This window comes from Armigeres subalbatus, chromosome 2 (genome assembly GCF_024139115.2).
Source record: "Armigeres subalbatus isolate Guangzhou_Male chromosome 2, GZ_Asu_2, whole genome shotgun sequence".
Lineage (NCBI taxonomy): Eukaryota > Metazoa > Arthropoda > Insecta > Diptera > Culicidae > Armigeres > Armigeres subalbatus.
Genome location: NC_085140.1, coordinates 202,340,902 through 202,368,572, shown reverse-complemented (window position 1 = coordinate 202,368,572; position 27,671 = coordinate 202,340,902). Strand labels below are relative to the sequence as shown.

At 42.3% G+C, this 27,671-nt stretch overlaps 1 long non-coding RNA gene across 1 annotated transcript in view; it reads left to right on the top strand.

Moving 5' to 3' along the window:
• LOC134215761 (uncharacterized) overlaps window positions 1–27,671 on the top strand; it is a 490,502-nt gene that overhangs the window by 264,291 nt on the left and 198,540 nt on the right. The window contains exon 2 of the long non-coding RNA XR_009980298.1: window positions 22,869–23,346. This is a non-coding gene — a long non-coding RNA (uncharacterized LOC134215761). The remainder of the gene's footprint in view (window positions 1–22,868; window positions 23,347–27,671) is intronic.

Sequence of the window (27,671 nt, the reverse complement as noted above, 5' to 3'; positions counted from 1 at the left end):
CATTGCCGCACGACCCAGCACACGTGCTTAGTAGTTGCCAAGTTACCACACGGAAGAGTACTGGAGAGTCGGACTCGACCAGTGAAAGTAATATCGACTAACTCCCTTGTGCTCCGCCAATAATTTCTCCCTAGGAACTACCTCTTAGAATTACTTCTGGGGGACAGGCAATACTTAATGTACTCGCTCATTCACGCTCCAACAGGCACTTATCCCGTATGAGGCTTACATGGGATCTCTCTTTCTAGCACACCCTCTGACACACCATATGAGTCTTATTTGGATGACAACTTGAGACTTATATGGGTGCTCACTCTAGCACACCATATCACTCCTTCTGACACACGCTCTAATGGAACGTACACACGGTCAAGCAATTTGACCAACATTGACTCCACCTCTCGTTTATTCAAACATCCATCGAGTTTTACCAACAGCGGCACGAACAATTAATTTATTCGACCAACAATATCACACACGAACGACCGAAGCGCCAACTTGAACACCAACCATCAAAAAATATATGGGGGTTTAAGCAACTTCACTACAAATGCTCGAACATGTTCGGCGAACCTTGACTCCACCCTCGACAACTCAAACCAAAATTAAACCGCCAACTGTCAAATGGTTGTTCGAACAACTTCACACACGTTCAAACAAAGCAGCAACAGATGCGTTTTCTTGGGGGCGGAGTCAATGTTCGTCAAACTGCTTGACTGGTGTGTACGTTGCATAACACATCATGTGGGACTTACTTAGGCTCTCACTTCTGACATGTCATGCGAGGCTGACTTGGGTGCTCACTCTACTCTCCTCTGCCATGCATCGAAGTGTCGATAACGATAGATACAAACATTTCTATGCTACGACGTACCTCGGTAGGTGCAAACCTCTCATTCACTTCCCCGCACTCAGGCTGTTTTCACTCTAACTAATCAATCACAAGTTTCTTATGCTTGTCTGCTGCTCGGGGCGACAGATTCTCTGCAAGCTGCAGGCAATCTGAGTGGTTGCAGTCGAAGCTGCGTTCCACTTCTCCGCCGCTTGGCACATCCTTTGGATAAGGATGAACGGGGTTGTGGCCAGGTGTTGATGAAACTGCAGAGTCATCTGGTTGAACTGTTCTAATAGCCACTTTGGAGGGGAATAGCAGCTACAATAAAACAAACCATTGATCTTGGCCCCATCAGCTGCAGGTCAGTTGTACAGTGGTTAAGATTCAGCTGTGTTACTAGCACGGCTTCTTCTTGTTTGTCTCTCCGATGGGACACGAAGATCCACCCATCACATGGTTACATGCTAGCTTTTTGCTGGTGCAGTCGCATTCATACGACTTGTACCCTTCCTCATCACAACGACGATACAAGGTGCTACGGTCTGAGCCATTACAGTTGTAGGACTTGTGCCCCGACTCTAAGCACTGATAGCACCTATCCACTGGAGGCGGAAATTCTCACAAAATATAAAATATTAGACACTTCAATTCTTTTTGCTTTTCTCGTACAACGAAGTTGTACCGAAAGGCTATCATTTCACTCCAAAATCGAACTTTTTATAGAAGTCTCGGAGACCCATGATGTAATATACCAATCGACTCAGCTCGTCGAGCTGAACAAATGACAGTCTGTCCGTGTGTATGTGTGTGTGTTTTTTTTTCTTCCTAAGCAATGGAGGGGGAATCTGCTCAACAGACATCCTGAGTTGACCAGGAAGTGCGGGGTTAGGGATCACCGAGGGAGGCAGGACTACATCCCCGACCCGCGAAACCATTTCCATTGCCGCCAAGCCCATAGTCCCTTCGGTACAACCAGAAAGTAATGCTTCAAAGGGGGGCCAGTGCACAACGCACCCTCGAGGTTAGCTGCGTGTCCTTGCAGCATCGAACATCGTAACTCGCTTTTTTAGAAGAACACCATGGTATCGTGCCAGCGCGTTGCCGGCTTTCCAGGTGGCCTTACCACGCCCTATGTCCTCGGAAGGTGGGAAGGGTCGACTTCGCGCCTGCTTCCCTCTGCACGACTGGTATCAAGAATGATGATGCCGCGTGCACCCCAAATTGACTTTATTGCGATAGGGCCTATTCGCCAGCACACAGAGGGACTTGCCAACGCGGTGCTTACGCCTGCCCCAGCCTTAACGAGGACCCCTTTCCGTCCTTGGGCTCGGAACCCGCCCGGTTGACCGACGCCGCGAAAGCGACGATACCATGTTGTTCTTCGCGCTGCCACTTGTTCGGTAAAAGGATCGAGTTCGACCACAAAGCATGACCACCGGTATGACCCATGAAGCCGACTCCGATCCCTTGGACCACCTCTTATTTGCGCCTGAACTAGCCATCCTTAAGTCCACTCGCCAGCTTCTATGTAGCTCCGAGACGATTTGGGCGATAGCCGATAAAACGGCGTTCCAGCCAACTTCATCTTTACACATCCTCCGAACTAGGTTGTCCGGGGTAGTGTCCAGACCACATGTGGCAAGCATGTGGTCACGCATTGCGCAAAAACGTGAGCACACGAACAACATGTGTTCCGCCGTTTCCTCTAAACCTGCGCACACCAAACACTCGGGCGAGGCCGAGCAGGCCAGCTGCGTTACCTGCACTGTGATTTTGCAGCACGCTTAAACGCCGGGCACATTGAACCCCCCATGGGCACATTGAACCCCCCATTACTACTAATATTCTCCATCCTCGGCACTTGGAAATATTTGAAGGTGGCATTCCGTCCAACAATTGCTTTCAATTTTGGGCGAAGGTGGTTCCAAAGATGACAAATTCGCGAGCATGTAGAAAATTTATGCTCGATGTCTTCTTCGATGTTGGGGCACCTTTGACAGAATGCACTGTCTACTCGTTGTTGCCTATGCAGCAGCACAGCATGTGGAATTTTTCCGTTGACCAGAAGGTAGTTTAACGAACGTTCCGATGCGGTTAACTCTCAATCTCTGATATTACTCCAGACTCGTTTCCATGCCACGTTTGGTTGTTCTTGCATAACTTTTGGTTTCTGCAACTTTTCACGGAAAAAACTGTGTAGTGACGATGACGTTGGGTTTATCTTTAGTTGATCTGGTATATACGGGATACTCTTTCCAATGAACTTCAGACAGAGGTATGCCGCTGGAATTCCTGCTAAATTTGGAGGGTTCATAATATATTCATTGAACGTTCGTGCATATGGTGAGTAATCGAGAGTTCGAATAAATCTGGTGATTAGCAAAGATTTGCTTTTATGCATCGGAAGATGCAGATTTTGCCCTCCGTTGCTAACTTCCAGTGAAAGCTGTTCCATCGGTATTCTGGTAGGATATCGTTCCCATATGAAAGTTCCTATCAGTGACGTCATTCTAGCAGCAATGCAATTAGGAATTGAAAATATAGATGACATGTACCATAATCGTGAGGTCACAAAAGTATTTATTGCGATGATTTTCTGTAGAAGGCATAGATTCCGCGACTTGAAGAGCCACATAAGACGTGATGATTTCCGAATAACATCTTTCCAGTTATAGTCGACAGTTTGTTTCAGAGAGTTGAAGAACATCACTCCCAAAATTTTCACAGATTCTTGCATGTTGAGCCAGGTAGAAGCCACATCGTCGTTTCCAGGTCCAATATTCACCGCAAAAGTTTTATTGACATTTAGAACTGCTCCAGAAAGTCTCTCGAAGTCTTGAAAAGCCAGGCGAACAGCGTCCAGCTTACTTCCATCCACGATGATCATAGAAATGTCGTCCGCATAAGCTACTACTAGCTCTAGAGGATGATTGCAAATGGCAAAGAGTTTTTCAAGGAGGGGGTGAAGATATAGGACGAAAAGGTGCATGCTTAATGGATCTCCCTGGCGAACGGATCTTTGGATGGGAAATGGAAGAGACACATTTCCGTTAAGCAGTAGGCGCGAAGAGGATACGGACATAATTTTCTCCAGTAGAGCCACGAATCTGGGATTAAAATGAAAATTTCGCAGTACACCAAAAAGATAGTTATGATTGACTCGGTCAAATGCGTGGTCTAAATCGAAAGAGATAAGTTTGGCACGTCGTTGCTTCGTATTTAGTTCAACTATTCGGTCTTTGATTGCATGTACTGCCTCAAAAATGTTTCTTTTCGCATTAGAGCATTTTTGTGAAGAGCTCAATAAATTGTTCTCAATCAAGACCTTTTCGAGGCGTTGTTTAAGGATACGAGATATTAATTTATAATCAAAGTTCAAGAGACTGATTGGTCGGTATCCTTTAATGGATTTATCATTAGTCTTTTTTTTTTGCAAAGGACGATAATGCCTTCGGTAAGTTTCTCGGGAAAATTGCCTGACATCATTTCATTAAGAATTAGATTCAATTGGGGGTGAATTATATCGAAAGCCTTGATATAAAATTCCTTCGGAATGCCATCCTTTCCTGAAGATTTTCTGGAGGCACTGGATTTAATGGCGAAAAATATATCAGTAGTTGTTCTCTCGCTCATTAAATTATTACTAGCTTCTGAATTCTGCTGAATCGTGTTTTGAAAGGGCAAAATATTGTTATTTTCAGCGGGTGTTGCTGAATACAGCGATTTGAAAAACTCGAGGACATGATTTTCGATTTCATTAGGTTTGATCAGAAGTTGATTATTAGTTTCAATTGACAAAATTGTACTGTTCTTCTTTTTTTGTACTCTATCTCCAAGTTGAAAGATCGAAATTTTTTCACCAGATATTAACTTATCGTTTATGCGCTCATAAGCTTTGGAAAATTGACTTTGCAAAGATAGCATTTGAGCTTTCACTTTGTTGATTTCTGTGATTCCATTTGGATTACCGTACGCTCTATCATACGCATTACGAAGCAACCTGTATAGACGTTCATTTTTGGTATGAAACTCTCTAAAGATTTCATTTGTTTTCCATCGAAAAAAGCTGCAAATTTTTTGCTTGGCGAAATCGCACCACCAAGTAGTCCAGCTTGAGAAATTTCGTTTCTGGCGTAGCCATTGGTTTCATTTAGAGCAAATTCCTCCAAATTATCTTGTGTTAGAACATGCGATCTCATAGACCAAAACCCTCTCCCGTATGGTTTTCCAAGATTCGGAAGAGAAACGCGAACTTTAAGAGATTTGTGATCCGAAAACGAGTTGGCAAAGTATTCTGCTGTGTGGAGAAATGGAACCAGCGAACGGGAAAAATAGATACGGTCCAGCCTAGAAGCAGTGTTTGCGCGAACGTAACTGTATTGTACCTCTTGTCTGTGCAAAACTTCCCACGAATCATTCAGCGACATACTCCTAACAAGATTTTGTAGCGATGCACTAAAATTGCTTGTCCCAGTGGAATCTTTACGTCTCATCACACAATTAAAGTCCCCCCCAACAATTACATGTTCAGCGGAATTTTGTAGGTAAAAGGGAAGGCTATTTTTGAACATATTTTCACGAGCGGCGATATGCAATGATCCAGATGGAGCGTAACAGTTGCATATCGTGATACAGTTTTTTATTTTCACTGTAATGATGCGAGAATCCAAACTACGCTGAACGTTAGAGTACGGAATGTGAGATTTCAACGCTATAGCTGTACCACGTTTGTTTTCGTCTACATTTGTTATCACATTGAATCCGGGAATTGATAGCTTCGAGTCTTCGATCTCTTGCAGGAGAATTATATCGTAATCTAGTAAACGAACGAAAGCATAAAGAGAATTGATTTTGTTTCGGCTCGATATAGCATTAGTATTGATAGATCCGATATTATAGCTGATACTGGGGTTGTTCATTATTACTCAGTATTTCAAGTTTGGATTTGACATATTAGAGGGCGACCGACATACACCGCGGTCTACTCGGGGTTAGTATGGTACGACACAATTGGATCTTGGGTCGGGATCTTGATTGGGAAATAGATGGCATTATTTTTTTTCATTTCTGATGTCAGTTAGAACGATGAACGGAGGACTTACACCCCTAAGATTTTTCGAACGACCTTTCGCACGCTTTACCTTTTTGAATGTGTTTTCGGTACACGAGTCGCCACTTTCGCTCTCAGAGATCTCAATAGGAATGTGTCGGGGAGGGATAGGAGAATTCGGGATTCTGAAGTTGTTCACACCGCTTGAGCTAGCTACGGCATCGGAGGAGAGTTGTTGTCCAGACGGCGTCGCTGATGTTAGACGAGTATCCAGATCCACATTCGGTTCGGTTCCCTCTGTTGCTTCCTGGTCCATCGAGTCTGCCGAAGTTCCACCATCGATCGTTGCTGCTGTGTCCGGGGAGACAGTGGAAGGCAGTGAAACGATTGCATCCTCCGTACCACTACGTTTTTCTTGATCGTTCAGCGCATTCAAATTTGTGAGCACGAATTGTGGTAGCAAATTAGATGAGGGGACATTGGGATTACTCAGCACGCCGGCATAGCTTGTCGCTGGAGTAGTTTGGGATTTCTTCAGTCTTTCGTTAAGATCGACTTTTTGGCCCAACAGTTTCTTATTTTGGACGCAAGTACTGCCAGGGTGAGACAGTTCCATACAGTGTTTGCAGGTTTGAGGTTGATTTTTGTAGGAGATCAGCGTCTGTTCTCCTTGAATTGTCACGAACGATTTTATGTGCCGACGGAGAATCATTTTGGCAATCTTCACGCCGGACGATACGCCTTTAAAAGCAAAGTTTGGTCCCCATATCATCTCTCTGATGCTCACTACCTCCCCATACTGTCGTAGAAAAGCATCAATTTCAGCGTTGCTGACATTCTCTGATAGGTCGTGTATCTTGACCTCGACGCCGCCATCGTCCATAGCCAAACGGACTTTACTGTTTTTCCATTTACCACCAGCTCATGTTTCTCGTTGTGTCTCTCCACAGCCACCTGGGCAGTTTGCAGGTCGACACACTTCACTTGCGCGCAGTTTTGAACATGGTTTATCTGTAAACGTATCACTTGATCCAGTCGTAGACCAATGGTTTCACAAACAAACGTGTGAATTTCTTCGAAAGTTGGTCTCTTCGGAAAATTGTTCAGATCCACCTTGAAGGTGTTCTCGCGAGATCGCACGGTAGACATGGTCACAGTCCTTGCTAATGCATATGCAACGGTCGTCAGATTCTGACGCGAAAATTATTACCGACCGCTCACACCGGGTGAGGGACAAAGCGAAATCGAAAAGAATATAACTCAAAACAGTCTATCGGAGCGCGTGTATGATATGTCTGGTCGCAACAAAAGCTTCAACCTAACTGGTACCTTGGAGGCGTCCGCTGCAGATAGCCGAACCAATGCTACCTGCGTCCCTGCCGGACCTTTCCGTAGCCGAACGGCTGCGGTGGGCGTCTCCACTTCACACTGTTGCCGCAGTGCCGTGACGAACTCTTCGACTTCGGTGATCTCGTCCAGGTCTTTAACCCTTAGATTCACCTCCGTCGTGAGCAGTGTTGTAAAATGTCATTTGCATTCGTTTGTATAATTTTCCCAGAACTTGTTTCAGAAGGTAGCTATCAATTCATGTTGTATGACGAACTTATAGCGGTTAAATGGGCCTACAACTTTGTCTAACGAGACTTTGCTGTAAATATGTAATCTGGGGCGTGGGAGGCAAAATGTCATTCAAATGACATTATGTCAAATGACACGTGACATTTTGGAGAGTTTTCACTCTCCAGCCTTTGATGTTATACTTAGAGCAATGTACCCTTGGACAAAAATATAACCCTACTCAAGCGTTATGAGTACATTCAAAATTATGGAAGAAATTTTGCTTCTAAAGAAAGTTATGAGCAAATTAGTCAAATGACATGCAGATGACATTTTACAAGCCTGGTCGTGAGTGCCCTCACCTTGACCGTCTCGCCTAGGACTTCCTCCGCCAACTTCTTGTAGGCGGCGCCCTTTTGCGAGACGCCCCGCATCAGCTCGAGGATCATCTCGCCCATCTGGGTACGTCTTATTCGACGTACGTCGGCGCCGAGTTCACCGAGCTTGACGTCACTCCTCGTCGCCTTCAAGACGTCCGAGTACTTAGCCTCGTCCACCGTGATGACTAGGGCATCGCACCTGGAGCGATTGGTGCCTACCCTAGACTTCTTGCTACCCTCATCCACCTGGGCCTTCTTTTCGGCCCTTGACGTCTTCGGTTTCCTCTTGTTCTTGACCAGGGTCCAGGAGGCGTCATCCCCCTCTATTTCCCTGGTATGGTGCGGCTGAGAGCTCTCAGCCTACCGTAACCCCTTACCACCGTCTTTCCTGGGTGGACGGACCTTTCCAGGTTTTGCAGGTACCTGGCCGGGTTCAGCTTCTCAGCCCCACTACCCTTGTTCGGGGTAGTAACCCTCCGCGTTTTGGAGCGGCCCCCGGGGAGCTCATCCCCTGGAGACTGTCTCCCCCGTTTCTGTGTCTGCTCTGTTGGAGCAGTCACCCCCGACGTACCCGGAAATACTACAGTCTGGGTAGACTTTGGTACCACCGTCTTCGCTGGCACGCCCTCGGTCGATTCGACCTTGCCCGAGTCAGCGAATCCTTGGGCCTCAGTCTGGGTAGACCTCGACTCCACGGATTTCACGGGTTTTCACTTGGCCGTCCCGACCGCACTCTCCAGCTTGGCGTCCAGCATCGACTTTCGAAGCTCCTCTTGAGGTCCTTACTGAAATTATGCTTCGATGACGCAAAGTCGATGATGGCGTCCAGTTGTTCCGTCGCCACCTCGAAGGCCGAAAGCCCATCGCGTTTGCGGTTCATCGCCTCCACAAGCCATGGGCCGTCAATAACCCCTACTGGCCTTTTTTTAGCCGAGATGAAGGTTAAGCGACCCACGCTGGCGCTGCGCACTGAGCTGCCGACTATTGCCTCTTGTGAAGGGGTTGTCGCCTACACTACTACCACTAATTGAAGAATTGCCTTGGTTTTCCATTTTGGTCCCACGAGTTGCTCGGGAAAAGAGGTTCACCACGCCAGAGCCCAGCATGACGCGGTAAGGGACAATTACTGTGGAGGGTGCCCAGGTACCTTACAGGCTCCGTTAAAGGCCTAGCTTATTATTTCACCCCCCTGGCCATGCATCCCCTCGGCACGGGTCGCTTGACGCCTTGGGATTAGGGGTTAGGGACGATGGTCCCGGTCTAACTCGCAGTGGCCATGGGGAGGGGTCGTCAAGCCCTTGGACAAAGTCCCTGCTGCCATCAATGATATGGAAGCAACATAAACAACCCACAGTCAAACTCAACACGCATGAATGACTGGACTCGAGTACTATACACAATATGTTGTTATTTTACATTCCCTGCTCAGCAACAACGAATCTACTCATTTGTGTGCTCTTTACTTACTTTCCTTTCACGTGACGTCACGACTCTCTGCAGCTGCGTTGCTGACTGGTCTGCGCTCCTTCTACTCGACGGTAAATATGGTGATGGCAAAAACGGCTCACGCATGCGGTCGTCGGTGGATTGGGCTCGCGAAAGCTATTCGACTATAGTAGCACATTAGATGGCTCTTCAGTCTAAGACTGACACAAAAGAAACGTTCCTCCGCGGCGCACGCCGCATTCCAATAAAAAAAGGTTTGGTGGCTATCCGGTTTGGTGTGCCTTACAGACCCTGTCGATGACCTGCCGGTGATCGCTTCTTAATGAAGCTTAATGAGGCTGGTTGGGGATTGCCAGATAAATTTCGTTCATTGGGGATTAGCGTCGCGCTTGGGGTGCGGAAACTTGCGGACGGGAAAAATCGAGCCAATCTGGCCAAGTAAAACACTCAAGCACAAGCACAATAGCACATTTACCTCACGAGTCTAACAGCGTACGCAAATCTTTACGCACACTGTTTTGCCTAACTGCTAAAAACGAACATCATTAACACGTACGTCCCCAACCCCCATTTTACGACAAAACTCAAAATTCAAAACCTCACAGCCCAGCCAATTTCTAACAGATTTTCAAGCAATCTTCTGGAATCGATCACAAAATTCCTATAGTTTTAGGAACCGAAGTCAATTTTTGTCCAATGGCCATGGTTCCGGATATATCCCGGGGAGTACTGGGGTTACCTCCCTCCCCAGGCCCTGCTTCCTTCGGGTACTTCCCGGAGGGTGGTCAAATCGGTCAAAAATCGTCGAAACGTACTCCAGTGTACTTGTTTTGCAAAATCATGAAGTTTGACATGTCGCAAGATGGGTTCCAAGATTGAACGAAAATTGGCCACTTCCCCAAGGGAACCAGGCCCTGGAAGTACCCGGAGGGTGGCCAATTCGATCGAAAATCGCCGAAATGTACTCCAGTGTACTTGTTTTGCAAAATCATGAAGTTTGATATGTCGCAAGATGAGTTCCAAGATTGAACGAAAATTGGCCACTTCCCCAAGGGAACCAGGCCCTGGAAGTACCCGGAGGGTGGCCAATTCGATCGAAAATCGCCTAAATGTACTCCAGTGTACTTGTTTTGCAAAATCATGAAGTTTGACATGTCGCAAGATGGGTTCCAAAATTGAACGAAAATTGGCCACTTCCCCAAGGGAACCAGGCCCTGGAAGTACCCGGAGGGTGGCCAATTCGATCGAAAATCGCCTAAATGTACTCCAGTGTACTTGTTTTGCAAAATCATGAAGTTTGATATGTCGCGAGATGGATTCCAAGATTGAACGAAAATTGGCAACTTCTCCAAGGGAACCAGGCCCTGGAAGTATCCGGAGCGTGGCCAATTCGATCGAAAATCTCCGAAATGTACTCCAGTGTACTTGTTTTGCAAAATCATGAAGTTTGACATGTCGCAAGATGGGTTCCAAGATTGAACGAAAATTGGCCACTTTCCCAAGGGAACCAGGCGCTGGAAGTACCCGAGGGTGGCCAATTCGATCGAAAATCGCCGAAATGTACTCCAGTGTACTTGTTTTGCAAAATCATGAAGTTTGATATGTCGCAAGATGGGTTCCAAGAGCGAATGAAAAATGGCCACTTCCCCAAGGGAACCAGGCCCTGGAAGTACCCGGAGGGTGGCCAATTCGATCGAAAATCGCCGAAATGTACTCCAGTGTACTTGTTTTGCAAAATCATGAAGTTTGACATGTCGCACGATGGTTTTCGAAGCCGATCTGCCAGTGACCATTTTTTCCGGGAGGGAGGTAACCCCAGTACTCCTCGGAATATATCCGGAACCATGGCCATTGGACAAAAATTGACTACGGTTCCTAAAACTATAGGAATTTTGTGATCGATTCCAGAAGATTGCTTGAAAATCCGTTAGAAATTGGCTGAGCTGTGTGGTTTTGAATTTTGAGTTTTGTCGTAAAATGGGGGTTGGGGACGTACGTGTTAAAATTAAATAATTACATCTAACGCCACACCTGGAACATACTTAGACGGACACTTCCAACTCATTGGCTGATCACGGACGAAATGATCGAGTTGATAAAAGTTTTTACAATCTACCTTATATACAAAATTATATACAAATTTATTCATAATTTTCCTGACTAATATAAACTTAACAATTGTAAACTAAAAAAAAAAACAGGTTAATCCACCTAGCAGTGATGATGACTTTCTCGTGCACTATAAAATCTCGCCTAACTTTTCAAAAGTACCAAAGTAACATTTTTTTCATGAATTAATTTGAATAGCGCATCAACAGAACAACATGAAGGCTATTGATTCCAGTATTCAAATTAAATCATGAAAAAAATGTAACTTAGGTCCTTTTGAAAAGTTAAGCGAGAAATATATCACATAAGAAAAGTCAAAAAGGCTCTTTAGGGGAATAGATCAAATTTTTCCGATCATTTTACATGTTTTTGTATTGATTAAAATCCATTGCCACCATTTTTGAAAAAAAAAAAAACAAAAACAAATTTCTCGTAAAGTTTTGAATCACACAGGTCGTATTGTTTCTAAATCTTGGAAGTAAATCAATATTTCGTTGCGTTATGAAACATTGTGTTGTCGCATTCCTACAATTATGTCGAGGGTTCCCTGTTGAGTAAAGCTGCGTTTATTATTTTGCTGATAAAATGTTTCAAACTGCCTTAGTAGAGAATTGGTAGCCATAACCCATATTCTTATGATTTTTGATATGATTTTTTAGATAGAATAAAATTTGCATGGTCTCCAACTAATTAAGGACTCGACTTTATAAACCTGCAATGCACTGCAGCAGTGGGCTCAAAATTGAATGAATTACAAAGCTGCTGGATTGAGGTATTGGAACGAACATTTTTTTTTTTGCGGTTCCTGATCATAATACCTGATTTACAGTTCGTGTTTGAGTGATAAAACGGCCTACTTTTCCATACTAATAAATTCCATTGACAATTTTATTTCATCGCCGACGTTTCGATCCAGGGATGGAATCGAAACGTAGGCGATGAAATAAAATTGTCAACGCTATTATTCATGACTGATAGCCAATCCGAAAATCGAACTACAAAATTCACAGTCGTAATCCAACCACGAATAAGTTCCATTCAATCCTTCAAAAGGGCTGCTCTGAGAAGACACAGTAAACACCGCACTGATGCAACTAGAATTGCTTATGCTGAGGCCAATCAACAATATTCTAGGCTCAACGAGCATCTGTTCGCCATCCATCAAGCTCAAATTCAAAGCCGTCTCAAGTCGGATCCACGAGGTTTCTGGCAATACGTAAATAATCAACGACACCAGTCTGGTCTGCCGTCCTCAATGACTAACGGCAATGCAGAAGCTAGTACTGTGAAGGAAATCGCCGAATTGTTCCGCTCCCAGTTCAGCAGCGTTTTCTCTGACGAAAAGCTTAGCGCTCATGACATCGCAGCCACCACAAACAACGTTCCTCAACTTTCTTTCGCAATCTCGCAATTGACTGTTTCATCCGACATGGTCTCACGCGCACTGAAAAACTGAAAAGTTCAGTAGGTTGTGGCCCAGATTGCATTCCATCGATTCTGCTCAAGAAGTGTTCGTCATCCTTAGCGCTACCACTAGCCGCAATTTTCAACGCCTCGCTATCTACTGGTACGTTCCCGTCGAGTTGGAAGAATTCATATGTATTTCCCGTGCATAAGAAAGGATGTAAACGAAATGTCGTCAACTATCGAGGTATAGCTGCTTTGAGTGCGATTTCCAAATTATTTGAGTTGATCGTACTTGATAAGCTTGTGCATACATGCGCTCATTATGTATCCACAAACCAACATGGATTCATCGCCAAACGCTCTACCAGCACTAATCTAGCAATGTTTACATCATTCGTCACCAGCCAAATGGAGAAAGGTTACCAAGTTGATGCTGTCTACACAGACTTGTCTACAGCTTTCGACAAAATGAACCACGGTATTGCGCTTGCTAAATTTGAAAAACTAGGCTTAAGTACCATTATACTCAAGTGGCTTCGATCCTACTTGACCGATCGCAAAATGGCTGTCAAAATCGGGGATCATGTTTCGTCGCCGTTTTCCGTTAGCTCAGGCGTCCCACAAGGTAGCCATCTCGGACCGTTTTTATTTGTACTTTATATGAACGATGTTAATTTTATCCTAAGCTGCTTAACTCTATCGTACACTGACGACTCAAAACTTTTTATGTCATAAGATGCCCAAGCGATGCTACGTTTCTGCAGCGGCAACTCGAGGTTTTGCAGCCTGGTGTCAGCTTAATCGGATGGTACTCAATGTCTCTAAGTGCTCCGTTGTTTCGTTCGGACGGAAGCATGTTCTATATCAACATGAATACTTGTTGTATAATAGTATCATCAAACGTGAAACGACCGTGAAGGATTTAGGCATTATGTTAGACTGCAAATTGACTTTTAAACATCATATATCGTATGTTGTGTCCAAAGCCTCATCACAATTAGGGTTTATCTTTCGCTTTGCTAAACAATTTAGAGAAGTTTACTGCTTAAAAGCACTGTATTGCTCATTAGTCCGTCCTATATTAGAATATTCTTCAACAGTCTGGGCACCATACTATCAGAATGATACTCAACGAATCGAATCAATTCAGCGCAAGTTCATCCGCTTTGCTCTCCGTTGCCTTAATTGGCGAGATTCCTATAATTTACCAAGATATGAGAACCGATGCATGCTTATAAACTTGGAAACGCTTCATGCTAGACGAAACGTTGCAAAAGCCTGTTTTATAGGAGATTTGCTTCAAGGCCATACAGATTGTCCTGATCTGCTTGAAAAAATTGAAGTAAACACGCGAAATCGTAATCTTCGCTCGCATTCATTTTTGTATATTCGTGCTTCTAGAACTAACTACGGAATCAATGAGCCCATCAAAAGCATGTGTCGCGTGTTTAATAGGTGTTACAATGTATTTGATTTTCATGTTCCTCGTATAACTAATAAGAATAGATTTAAGAGTATTTTGTGTTAGATATAGTGCATTCAATTTTTTGTTTGTATACCGTATAGTATGTCATTGGGGTGCGTATGTTTCACCTGTTGGCAGTTGCTGCTAAATAAATAAAATAAATAAATAAATCCATTATAACACTCATTTGAGTGCTATAATAAAAAAGAACATCAGAAAAGTAGTTACATATGGCTGAATTAGCTTGCGTGAGTGTTTAACGGTATTCTTTGAGTGCGTAATAAATGAAATAGTTCGATGCCATCAAAAATCTCCAAAAGCATGTTCATCTATCGCATCATGGTTTGGCGAGGTATACAATGTGGTACGAATGCATGAATTTTTATCGTTCTCCGAAGCAACATGATTTATTTGTAAGAATAATCATGTGGAGAGAATTAGACTGCATCCTTTTGGTACAATTTTTTCATATTAAAGCCTATTTTTCGTCATTGCAAAAAGTCGTGTGCAACTCGTTGAGAACCACTTTGCTCCGTGCTTACGCTTTCGCTTGCAGTGTACCATATTCTTGTGTTTTGATTGTCGCTCTACATTTTAATTCGTAAAAACCATCACCACTGATGTGCCTTGTGAACAGTTCCTACTAGTCGGTGAAGTTTCTTTGTTCTGTTTTTGTTAATAATCAGTTTATGTGGAGTTTTGTGCAGTAGCTTGATCGGCACATCAAAACATCAACACGACACACGCACAGATTTTTGGAGAAAAGCGACATCTCGAGGGAATAGTTGAAGTTTGTGCTTGCTAACAAGTGTTTTAAACATCGCACAAGTTTGTCTCGGTCGTTGAATACACAAAGGCGCAACCTACATCGTGAAAATGGAACCATGCTACTCCTGTTCGGGCTCATTAGATTCAAGCAGAGCGATTAACTGCAGCGGATCATGCGGCAGAGTTTTTCATTTCACATGCGTGGGAATGTCTAAATCGAATTACTTATCTTGGTGCGCAAGGATTGGATTATTTTGGTTCTGTGATTCATGCCGCCTGAATTTCGATCCGGCCGTCTATGATCGAGAGAAAACTGTTATGAAAGCACTACGAGAATTACTTATCCGCACGGATTCCATGGACACTCGTCTTGGAAATTACGGAGAAAACCTACGGAAGATCAACAAGACTCTATTTGACCCACATTCCCAATCCAAATCGAAAAGTAATTCTCCACAGCAGACCACTTTCTCACAATGCATCGATGACATTAATCTCGACGACTCCACTGATGACCCAATTAATCGCTCGAGGTCATGTGATGAGACCTCATTTTTCGAGGTGCTGGATGAAGTAAATGGATCAATTGCACACCTTCCGGAAAAATTCGTCGTTGGGTCCAATAAGCGCGTTCAAATTGTTGCGAAACCAACTATCAACACTGATGGTAACCGAAATGCTCCCAGGTTCAATATTTCCACTCCGGCGGCTTCGAAATCACAAAAGAAAAGCACAGCAAACGCATCCCCTCAATTTTCGAAGGAAACTGATGGTCGTGCTAATCCCGCTCACGCCAAATCTATCAACCGTGACACTCGTGATGCTTCCGTCAGACCTAACAGTCTTCAACTAAAGGTGGCAAACAACCTCCAAGCAACAAACGATGTTGATTCTTTCTATGTGACTCCATTCGCTCCCGACCAGAAAGAAGAAGAAGTAAAACAGTACGTGATGGACATCGCAAATGCTGCCCCCGCCTTAGTGAATGTGACAAAATTGGTTCCGCGGGGCAAACACGCTGAGGATCTTTCATTCGTGTCATTTAAAGTGACGATTTTCAAATCCGCTTCTAGCGCAGTCGGAAATTCCTGGTACTAGCCAGATGCTGTTACTGTCAGAGAATTTGAGCCTAACCCAAAAAACGGGTCATTTCCTCGCCTACCAATCGCTCAATAAAACATCTGCAACCATGTGCAACGAATCCTATCTCTCCGAAATACCAGCTCTACTCGCCGCCAAATTCCGCCTTCCCTCTGGAATATCTATCGTCAACCGATGACATCTGCGACATTCGTACATACCACTCCGCCGCACTTCCTGTTTCTCCAGGTAAGATTCACAGTGGTATATGTCCCGCCGAAGCCGGGAGTGATACTGCACCAAATGTAAATAGTGGTTCAATTTCACAGATCAGCAAAAATCTACCAGAGGCAGCACAACAGTCCATTAATAACAGCAATATAGCCAGGGACGTCGTAAGCTCGAACATCCACCACTTGGCTGCACTTCCTATTTTTCCAGGTAAGTGGAACAGTGGTATATGTCAAGCCGAAGCCCGGAAGGATACTGCACATAGTGAAAAGTACATTTCTCAGTCTCAGTTTGGTTCATCTTTCGCAACAAGCAAGCAACGAACTTCATCACAAGGGCACCAGATGGACGATTCAATTCGAATAATTGTCGATTCCGGCGAACTCGCGGAGCCATACCACGCGACCGCACTTCCTGTTTCGTCAGGTAAGTTTAACAGTGGTATATGTCCCGCCGAAGCCGGGAAGGATACTACACAAAGTCTCAGTAGTACTCCCTTTTTCCAGTTGAACAAAACTACTTTCCCTGATTCGTCGTATGGTGTGCTTCCCTCTATTCTTCAACCCTCATCGGACACAAATCTGAGGATTTATTACCAAAATGTTCGTGGCCTTCGCACAAAGATCGATGACTTGTTCCTGGCGACCTCGGAGACTGACTATGATGCAATAGTATTAACCGAAACGTGGCTGGACAACCGGATTTATTCAGCGCAACTATTCGGCTGTCAATATGCGGTATTCCGAAACGATCGCAATCCCCTCAACAGCACCAAACGCCGTGGGGGTGGTGTTTTGATTGCGGTTAATAAACGTTTAAATTCCTGTATTGATTCTGCGCCAATCAGTACATCGCTTGAGCAGCTCTGGGTGAAGATAAAAGCGAAGCATCGAACATTGAGCTTAGGAGTTCTATATCTTCCACCTGATAGAAAGAGTGATTTACATTGCATTGAGAACCACATTGATTCGATGGGAAGTGTGATGTCGCGACTTGAACCAAATGATCTCGCTTTGATCTTCGGAGATTACAACCAACCCCACCTGGCTTGGCAAACACTAGCAAACAAGAAGCCATCTCTGGACATTCTACATTCAAGCATATCTCCAACCTGTGCTGCTCTTCTTGATGGGTTCAATCTGCATGGTCTAACACAATTAAATCATGTGTTTAATAGAAATTCTCGACTCCTCGATTTTCTTTTGGTTAACGAACCAGCCGTTTCGGAATGTTTGATAAACGAAGCCATCGAGCCACTAATAAGTCTCGATGCCGACCATCCGGCATTGGAAACCTACGTCAATTTGCCAACACCGATCTGCTTCGAGAGTGATGATGATCTGGACTGTCTTGACTTTCGCAAAGCCAATATAAGTGGACTGAGACAAACGCTAAGTCAATTTGATTGGCGGTATTTCGGTACCTTATTGAATGTAGAAGAAGCTGTGAAGTACTTTACACTTGTCATCAATCGCGCAATAGCTGAAAATGTTCCTGTAAAACAGCCACCGCCTAAACCAGCATGGGGAAATGCTCAACTTCGTCGTTTAAAACGAAAGAGATCAGCGGCATTGAAGAAATATTCTCAAAACCGGAACCCATCTACCAAACGACTGTTTTCACAGGCCAGCAATGATTATCGCTTATACAATCGCCTACTTTATCGCCGCCATGTACGTCGAACTCAGCAAAACCTTCGCTCAAATCCTAAGCAATTTTGGTCGTTTGTGAACACCAAGAGAAACGAGAAAGGGCTACCGGTTGAAATTTTTCTAGGAGATCGTCAAGCTAGTACGTGTTTGGACAAATGCAATCTCTTAGCTGACAGATTCAGGAGCGTTTTCTCGGACGCATCTGTCTCTGACAATCAGGTCAAAACAGCCTTGCAGAATGTTCCCAATGATGTATTCAACTTCGACGCTTTCACAATAACTCCGGAACAAGTTAGACTTGCCATTGAGAAGCTTAAATTTTCATACGCTTCAGGACCAGATGGAATCCCTTCAAGTATATTGAAAAAGTGTGCTTCTGAGATCATTACCCCACTAACAAACATTTTCAACCTATCCCTGAGGCAAGGCATTTTCCCTGAATAATGGATATTTTCATACATGTTTCCGATTCATAAAAAGGCGACAAACGAAATGCAGAAAACTACCGTGGGATCACTTCTCTTTGCGCGTGTTCAAAAGTATTTGAGATGCTTATCAACAATGCGCTATTTGCAGCATGTAAAAATTACATATCTCTAGACCAACATGGCTTTCATCCGAAGAGATCTATCTGTACAAACCTTGTACCGTTCATTTCGTCATGTTTACGGAGCATGGAACATGGAGCTCAAGTCGACGTTGTATATACCGATCTAAAAGCCGCTTTTGACCGTGTGGACCACCGAATCCTAATTGCGAAACTCAACAAACTGGGCGTATCAGATGTGTTGACCAGATGGTTCGAATCTTACCTTGTGAACCGAGAGCTTTGCGTGCGAATTGGTTCAGCTGAATCGAACCACTTTACTAACAATTCCGGCGTCCCACAAGGAAGCAACTTGGGACCTTTGCTGTTTACTTTGTTCTTGAACGACGTTGCACTGATTCTCCCGCCACAGTTCCGTACGTTCTATGCCGATGATGTAAAATGTACGCCGTAATACGCTCTGTTACTGACTGTATGCATCTCCAGAATCTAGTTAGTACCTTTGAGAACTGGTGCTCCACTAATTCTCTTACGATAAGTGTGCATAAATGTAGCGTCATCACATACCATCGCAACAAGAATCCAATTTTATTTGGTTATACTATGAATAATCAACTTCTCCTTCGTGCGCACAGTGTCCAGGATCTGGGGATTACCCTCGATGCTGGCCTTACATTCAAGCAGCACTATTCGGACATCATCGCTAGAGCAAATAGGCAGTTGGGATTTATGTTTAAAATTGCCGAAGAATTCCGTGATCCATTGTGTCTGAAAGCATTATATTGCGCGCTCGTTCGATCCATACTAGAATTTGGCATGATTGTATGGTGCCCATTTCATTCTGTTTGGATCACAAGACTGGAATCCGTCCAACGAAAATTCGTACGCTACGCCCTACGGTTTCTCCCATGGAATAACCCGGAAACTCTTCCTCCATATGCCGACCGGTGTCGACTGCTGAGCCTTGATACCCTCGAAAGCAGGCGCGTCATGGCACAGGCGACTTTCCCCGCCAAAGTTTTGATTGGAGATATCGATAGTCCTGCAATACTGGGTCAACTGGGAATCTATGCTCCAGCACGAACTCTGCGCTCTAGAAGCTTCCTTCACCTGGACTTCCGTTCCGTCAACTATGGGATACATGATCCGATCCGATCTATGTCCGCGCGTTTCAACGAATTTTACTCACTCTACGACTTCAACGGCATCACATCATCTACATTCAGGAATCGAATTCAACATGAATTACTGGATCGAGATCAACGACCTTGAATCTCACTGGCCTCCTCTTTGATGCTGTATTATGAATAGTTTTGTATCCAGTTCTAGATTTTACCTTATTCTATAAGTCAATTTGTAAACTTTATATGTTCTGTTATGTTTTTTAAAAGATGTGGGGTTTTTACGCCTTCTCGAACTCGGCAAAATGTGGCTGGTTCAAGTAGGCTTTTCCCCATCATATATCATATACCATATATTACTTCATTAAGACTATAAAAGTCAGATGAAAAAGATTAATAAATACAAATACAAATACAAAACTAATTTTTTTTTCATTTCACAACTTGTGCTGAAAAAATCATCTTTTTGAAACTAGTTGCACAAACTACTATTAATACATGTTAATATTTGAATTCATAGTAAAAAAATGTATTGCTTCAGAAAATTTTAAATAACTTTAAGTTAAATTTAATGATGCGATTATTTTTATTTATTTTTCATGGTTTCAATAAAGTATTTAAAGGGAAAATGTTTGCCACAGAGCAAAACGATTCCAGGCATATAAAGTAATGCTAGTTGATTCAAATAGCATACTAAGCTGAAGTTTAGCTTTAACGTGCAAACACAGCCTTGCGCTCAAATAACGGGGTTACAGGAGTTACAGGAGAAATTCATTTCAATAAACCCCAGCATATAATATTTAATATTTTGAAAATTCCGCCTGTTTTACGAGGTCGTAAAAGCTGTTCGAGAATTTTCACTTCTTGCGTGGAGCCTCGCTCACACATCCGCTGCCACTCAGTCCAGAACCATTTCCGTTGCACAGCCCAGCCGTGCTGTGCAGCAGCTTTGCCTTCGTATAATATCTGGCGTTCATTTTTTCCCATTGTTGACACTAAACAGCATCGGAAAATGTCGGAACTGGGAACTGAGAAAACATTTTCCCTTCGATGTTGTATAGGCGACGTGAAAATCTACCAATCGAAAAAGGCTTGTAGAACACGGTTGTCGTCCTTGTCGGCTTGTTTCGGTGGGGAAACACGAGAAGAAATCCTTGGCAGGAACAGATGCCTGTGACGAGGTAAACCAGCTTCCCCGTAACGCTCACGACACGTATAATGCGACCCAGATCTCGTTCAAGGCAGGGGTGGGCGATTTAACTGAAGTCGTTCCCGTTACAATATCAAAACATAAATTTTACTTTCCCTTTGTGTACAGGCTTTTCTCTGAGGCAGCAACGACGTCGCCGGGCGCGCGAGATAAGCGAGCTGAAAGCCTTCCTGTGCCGCCGTGGCAGCCGGCGTTCGAAGTAAGAGCTTAAGTGACGATGACGATGGGCGAGCCGGTGTTTAGCTTGCAGTAGTGGGATTTATCCGATATTTACGATGACTTTTAGTTGGTGTAGTAAAATGTTCGATAAATGGGTTATGGGGTCATCAATTGCAATTGCTCTGTTGCATGGGAAATTATTGCTAATCCTGCAATTCAAGCGAGTTAGTTTGTATTTGATTAAATCATTTGTTGAGGGAAATCCGTTCGATGAAGTTATTTTATTCGTTACGCATTTTGAAAATGAAAGATTCAATTGAAAGAATTTCGATGTGAATTGATAATTGGTAATGATAATCTTCTTAGGCATAGGATAACTTCAATCTGCATTAGAGTTGGTATCACATCAATACACAGATTTCTACTTGTGTAATTGATGAATGCTAGGAACAATGTAACTTAATTCATTTAGTAGTGTGTATCATTCCTTGGTCCATGTCATTATTTTTGGGATAGATAGGCCCAGTCCCTTAAATTAAATACATTTGTTTTCACTACGGAAACCATTTATTTGTGGTAGCACCTCTATAAGGCGAATAGGAATAGAAAGCCGATTCCTGTGTGAGTCATATAATCAAACTTGCAGAACAAAAGCGAACTTATTACTGAACTGTTACTAATTGCTGTCGGCCAAACAGATAAAAAAGAAAATGCCACCCACAAGTCCAGATACACCAACAAAACCATCCAAACAGAAAACCTCAAATTGCTCCAGAAGAGAGCACACTGGCTCGGATTTCCGCTTAGGTAGCGGTTCAAACCGAAATCACCGACAGAAACCTTTGTTGCATGCTTCGCCTGGGAAGCTTTCCTCTAATTCGGGGGTGCTCTTTTTGCCTCCAACTCCGACCAAATGAATACCATCGCTGCTGGAAGCAAGCGTCCTCTCTGAATTCGGTTCTTCGTGGTTTTGAAATTGGGTAACGAAAAAAAAGCATCCAAACGTAACATAAATCAATGGTGGAGGGATTTTTGCTCATTTCAAAGGCTATTACAAGTGCTCGGCCGTAGCATACAGTTTGACTGATGATAACAAAGATGGGAAGAGTTCTGCCAAAAGTTATTCCACTCGAAAATATCCAATACTGGACTTGACCGGCTTTCATAAAAATAAACCACGTCCGATGTCAGTCGCTTTGATGTCAGATCAGATGTAAGCCAAGCGGCGAATTTAAAATCGATAGACAATTCCTTTCATACCGACAAATCATGAAAAATCAAACGAGTAATGCGTTGCCCAAACTAAGAGTGACAAGTAATGTCTAATGGTGATTTATTGTGGAAGTCGAAAATCAGTATTGACAACCTGCTGGGCATCAGGCTTAACGCATGTCAAAACGAAAACGCGTGAGAGAGAAAAAGCGTGGAGCCATTTCTACGTGGAAAACAGAATCGAGACAGAAATGAATGGAAATTGCTGTCATTTCCCATTTCCGTCTCCGTCCATTGATGATCTTCATTGTTTTCTTGTTTCGGATTCCAACGGTTGGGATTGTGGCGGGAGCTTACGAAGACAATGGATTTGACTGTCTCTGTGATATGTCTGTAGAAAATTGATTAGTCAATCGAATGGCAGCATGAAATGTTTTTCTTTTCGATGACTTACTTACCGCGCTATCCAGCCATAATTTCAAATTACCCCTTTTAAGACTGGTAATAAGCACTACTAAAAATTCAGTCAATTGTGTTTCGCATGCTACAGCACTACTCTCGCTTGACTTTCAAATTGTTCCTTATCTTTCAATTACTCTCCATGGTAAATTCCCCATTCTTGTTTCGTTTCTCTTCCAGGTGAATTGTAAAATGATTCTCCACTTTCAATGAAAAGGAAACAAAACCTTCCAGTCGGATGCGCAGCACGAAGTAACCGGGCCCCAACGAAGAAAAAACACACAACCAAACAGAAGGCAGCATAATCATAGCGAGTAAATACTATCAGAAAATTTGAAACAAAAATAGCATAAAAAGCAAGAAAAGCCTCATTCACTTTCCGGTGAAAAGAGGAAGCTATAAAAGCTTCACCGCCCGTGTGCCTGAGCTGTTGAACCAAATTTCACTTGCCAGACAGAAAGAAACAAAAGGTTCGAACGAAGCAAGTAACGACGACCCAGGACTGCTAACTGCTGCTGGTCGGTGTGGGTGTTTGAGGAAAGTGGAAAGTGCTTTTTGTGGACGGACCAGCCAAGCCAGCCGGAAGAAAACTACGAGAAGCTACGCCGATATTTTGAACTCGACCAAATGTTGGCCTTTCATAACGAACACATAACAAGTAAGTAGTGGTGCAGTCTCGATGTTCGATGTTTTCTTGAGTCCTTTTTCTCTTTTTCCTGCTTTGGGAAGGACTCGGGAAAAGATTCCGATAAATCTATGCATTTTTTGCTGTACTTGAACAACCCTTGGGTTTACCTTTTTCCTCGTTTAAAAGGTACAACTTCAACAACCGGGTTTACGGTTCTTAGTCGTTTTATGTTCTTAGTCATTATACCAGTAATGCTGCAGAAATATAAAATAAAAGATTCTGAATGAATATATTTTTTACGCCCTTTACTTTGTTATCAATTATTGTAGGTTCAACTACTTTCATGGACATATGAACCGAAACAATGTACAGTAAACGAATGATTTATCCTATGATAAAAAAACTGGAGCAAGTCTTCCATGTAGAAGAATAGATATTCAGGATATTCAAACTTTCAAACAGTGTCTAAATATCGACTACAAAGAAAATACACCTAAAATAGTAGTTTGTGCAACAAGTTGCAAAAAGGTGATTTTTTCAACACTTGTACGTTTACGTACGTACGATACTACGAGTGCTGAAAAAATCGAATTTTGCAACGAGTTGCACACGCTATTTTTTGCAATGACGAAAAATGAGTTTTGTTATGATAAATCTGTACCAAAATAGAGACTGATTTACTCCACATGATAATTCTTGCCAATAAATAATGTTGCTGCAGAGAACAATCAGATTCTATGTTATCGTGCGACATCGCATAGCTCTACATGCCTTGAAGCGATAGATGAAGTCGCTTTTGGAAAATTCTGATGTTATGTCCATCAAACTATTTCATTTATGACGCGACGCAGTGAATACACTATCCCAAGCTAATTCAGCAAAATGAGTGCTATAATGGATATTATGCAATCCATTTTAGTTGCATAATGTTCATTAAAGCACCCATTTTGTTGATATGTAAAAAGTAGGCCGTTTTATCACTCAAACACGAACTGTAAAACCAGGTATTATGATCAGGAATTGCAAAAAATATATTTTTTCGTAAAAATTAGGAAATTTCATATAAAGAAATCAGGGTATGAGCAATAAATAAATTCAAACTTTCCACAAATAATTAAGAATTATCCACAGAACAAAAATAAATTATTATTTTAAGAAGCAAAATTGCAGTTATAAAATAAAAGTTTTCCACGAAAAAAATACAAAATTTTCCACAAAATATTTTGTTTCCTCAAAAATTAAAAACTTTTTACAAAAAAAAAATAATAAAGAGCAGTGAAAAACATTCATATTTTATTATTTATTTCCATAAAGAAATAACAAAAACAATAAAACTGAATATTTTTCCATAGATGACCCCATCTTTGAAAGCGTTGAAAATTCATGGAAAAGTTTATCAATTTTATTGCTTTTTTGTATTTCTTATGCAAAATTGTCTAAATTTCTGATAGGCTTTATGAATTATATCGCGCATTTTTTTATTTTCTATGAAAAGAAAAAATCAGTGAAAAAAATTGTAATTGTTTATTGCTAATATTGATTTATTTATGGAAATTTTGTTTTTCCGTGGAAAATCCAAAGCATTTCCCTCGGAGACTCCGTAGAACTTTCCCGTGGATATTGAGTAGAAATTTTGGACAATTTTCCGTGGAAATTTTAAGTTTTAGATGCTCGCGCTCTTGTAGCTCAGGAGTGCATTTTTTGACAGATGGACATGACATTTTGAAAAGGCATGGCCGAAAATGTCATTTACTCGAACGGTTGAACATGGCATAGGCTGAAGGGGAAGGGTTGTTTGACCGAAACCCATTCGGCTGAGAGCCTTTTGGCTGAATGCCACTAGGCCGAAACCTGTCTGGCCAAAGGGTCATTTAGCCGAAAGGGTAATTTGGCCGAAAGGGTCGTTTGGTCAAAAGGGGCATTTGGCCGAAAGGGTAACTCGGCAGAAAGGGTTATTTGGCCGATTAGGACACATTTTGCCGAATAGGTTATTTGACCGAAAAGGTCATTTGACCGAATTGGTCATTTGAAATGGGAGAAATAGGATGAGAAAAGTGAGACGTCTCACTTTTCACTACTTATTTCTCACTTCGCGCTTCTCACTTTTTACAGTGATAAATGAGGAGTGAGTAGTAAGACGTCTCACTGCTCACTTCTCATTATTCACAGTGAGGAGTGAGAAACTAGAAGTGAGAAGTGAGACGTCTCCATTCTCACCTCTCATTTTTCATCACCGAACGGCATTCGGCCAAACGACTCTTCCCCTAGGCTAAACGTTAATCCAAAAAAATCATTTGGTCTAACGGGTCATACTGCCGTTAATGTCATAAAGCATCATCATGGCAAAATTTAATTGGGTACGTAATCAGTAAAATCACACTAACGTTAAATAAACTCATGAAAACCATTTTCCTGGGAAAGTTATTTCACGGCGTGTGTATGGGGGACCTTCATGACAAAAAAATGAGCATCGCCAAAACTTTCACTACGTGAAAATATAGCTCTTAAGCTTTCATTTCGTGACTATTTGAAAAAAATCTACCGAGGGGTCTCGAACAACTTTTTTTTTCTCCCTGAAACGGATCTTTGTAGTTGGAAGACCAACGATTATTATTTATCGCGTCCCATTTAAAATGAGATTCCTGGATTTTTTTTATTCCAATAATCGTATATAAACTCAGGGGTACCGAAATTACCAAGTTATAGTCTAAATTAATAGTTTGTTGGAGCTCAAGCGTCAAAGTGCATGACGAAGCCGAACTCGATATATTTATGTTATCCCCTGCAAACAGCTAAGAAAGGCTTGGATGGAGATTATGCTCTGCATCGTCATCTTATGCACATATACACCCAATTCTTTCCCAAATATATACCAAAATTGAAACTTTGGTGGTAAATTTGATGGTAAAAAAATGGTAACTTGGCTTAGAAACCTCGCAGTTAATAACTGTGGAAGTGCTGATTGAACACTCAACTGTGAGGTGGCAATGTCTTAGTGGGGAATGTAATGCCAAAACGAAGAAGGAGAAGTAATGTAGATACACATAATTCACTTTTTACACTTTTTTTTCTGTCGTATTTTTGATTGTGTAACTTCAATTTATCACTAAAAACTATCCAACATGCTCATAGAAATACTTAATACCTCATTCAAATAGAAATCAGATTTCAATTGATATACTGCAAACAGATGAGCGCAAAAATGAGTCATGTTAAGTGCACAATAAAGGCAAAAATGGAAGTAAATATCTAGCATTTAGTTTAAAACAAAATCTCTTCTGATTTCAACAAAAAGTGACATGGGTATAAAAAAAACTTAAAAATATGTACTGTATTTTGTCCTAGAGATCATAACGCTGCGATGCATAGTTGATGAGAACGAGTGATTCATCCAGACAAGAAAATTCATTTTACTACAAATGTTGTGGCAAACATTCTACTTTCTATAATATTGCACTGCGTGAGCTTGGAGAAATACTCATTCGAAACGATTATTTTCACTCGACATTCATTACCAATTTAAAAATTAGTCCACTTTTCATTGTGTTGTCGCATTATTGCTATTTTGCTTTTGGCAATCACTTTCAATAACGTTCAATTATTTGGTCAAGCCGAATACCAAAACCTGGACGATCAGAACCAGGATAGTTTTAGAAGTTTTTGGAGAAGAGTTTGAATTTTAATGATGATGATGATGATGATACTACCATCTATTGTAGCAAGGCACCTGCCGATAGCACTGGCCATATCTGACAAACGATTTGATCATGATTATATTATTGTTTATATTTCATCAAACTCCTGTATGAAGGGCCAAAATGGGTGGGGTGGTTCCATAAGCAGAGACACTTATGCGAATCCACGGGATGAATAGAGAATCTCCTTCCAGAAGAAAGTTAGTACATACAATAAAATAATCTAGCCCTCGTTTCCCAGATTGACCCAATAGATGGGGAGAAGAGCTCGCCCTTTATCCACGAAATGTTAACAATAGGAAGTTGGCGATTCCACTCTTCCTATCCAAATCGCTTCAATCGGGTGCCCTGATATTTTTTTTTGTATATAACCGTATATATAGTTTCGATGTAAATGAATAATATATGCAATGGAATTCTCTCACCACATTTCAATCCAATTGTCCTGGATGTACGAGATCCTTTCTTCAACACCAGTCTGTTTCAAATTTCATTGTCTTCAGAGTTGAAATATCGCCAATCGAGAAATATTGATTGAAGATTGAACAATAGAATTCACAGTTCCTGAAAAGATGAGAAATGAAGAAGGAAGGCAGTATCAAACATACATGAGTGTGTTATCACTATCAGACCCGACGAACTTCGTTTCGCCTGAAATTG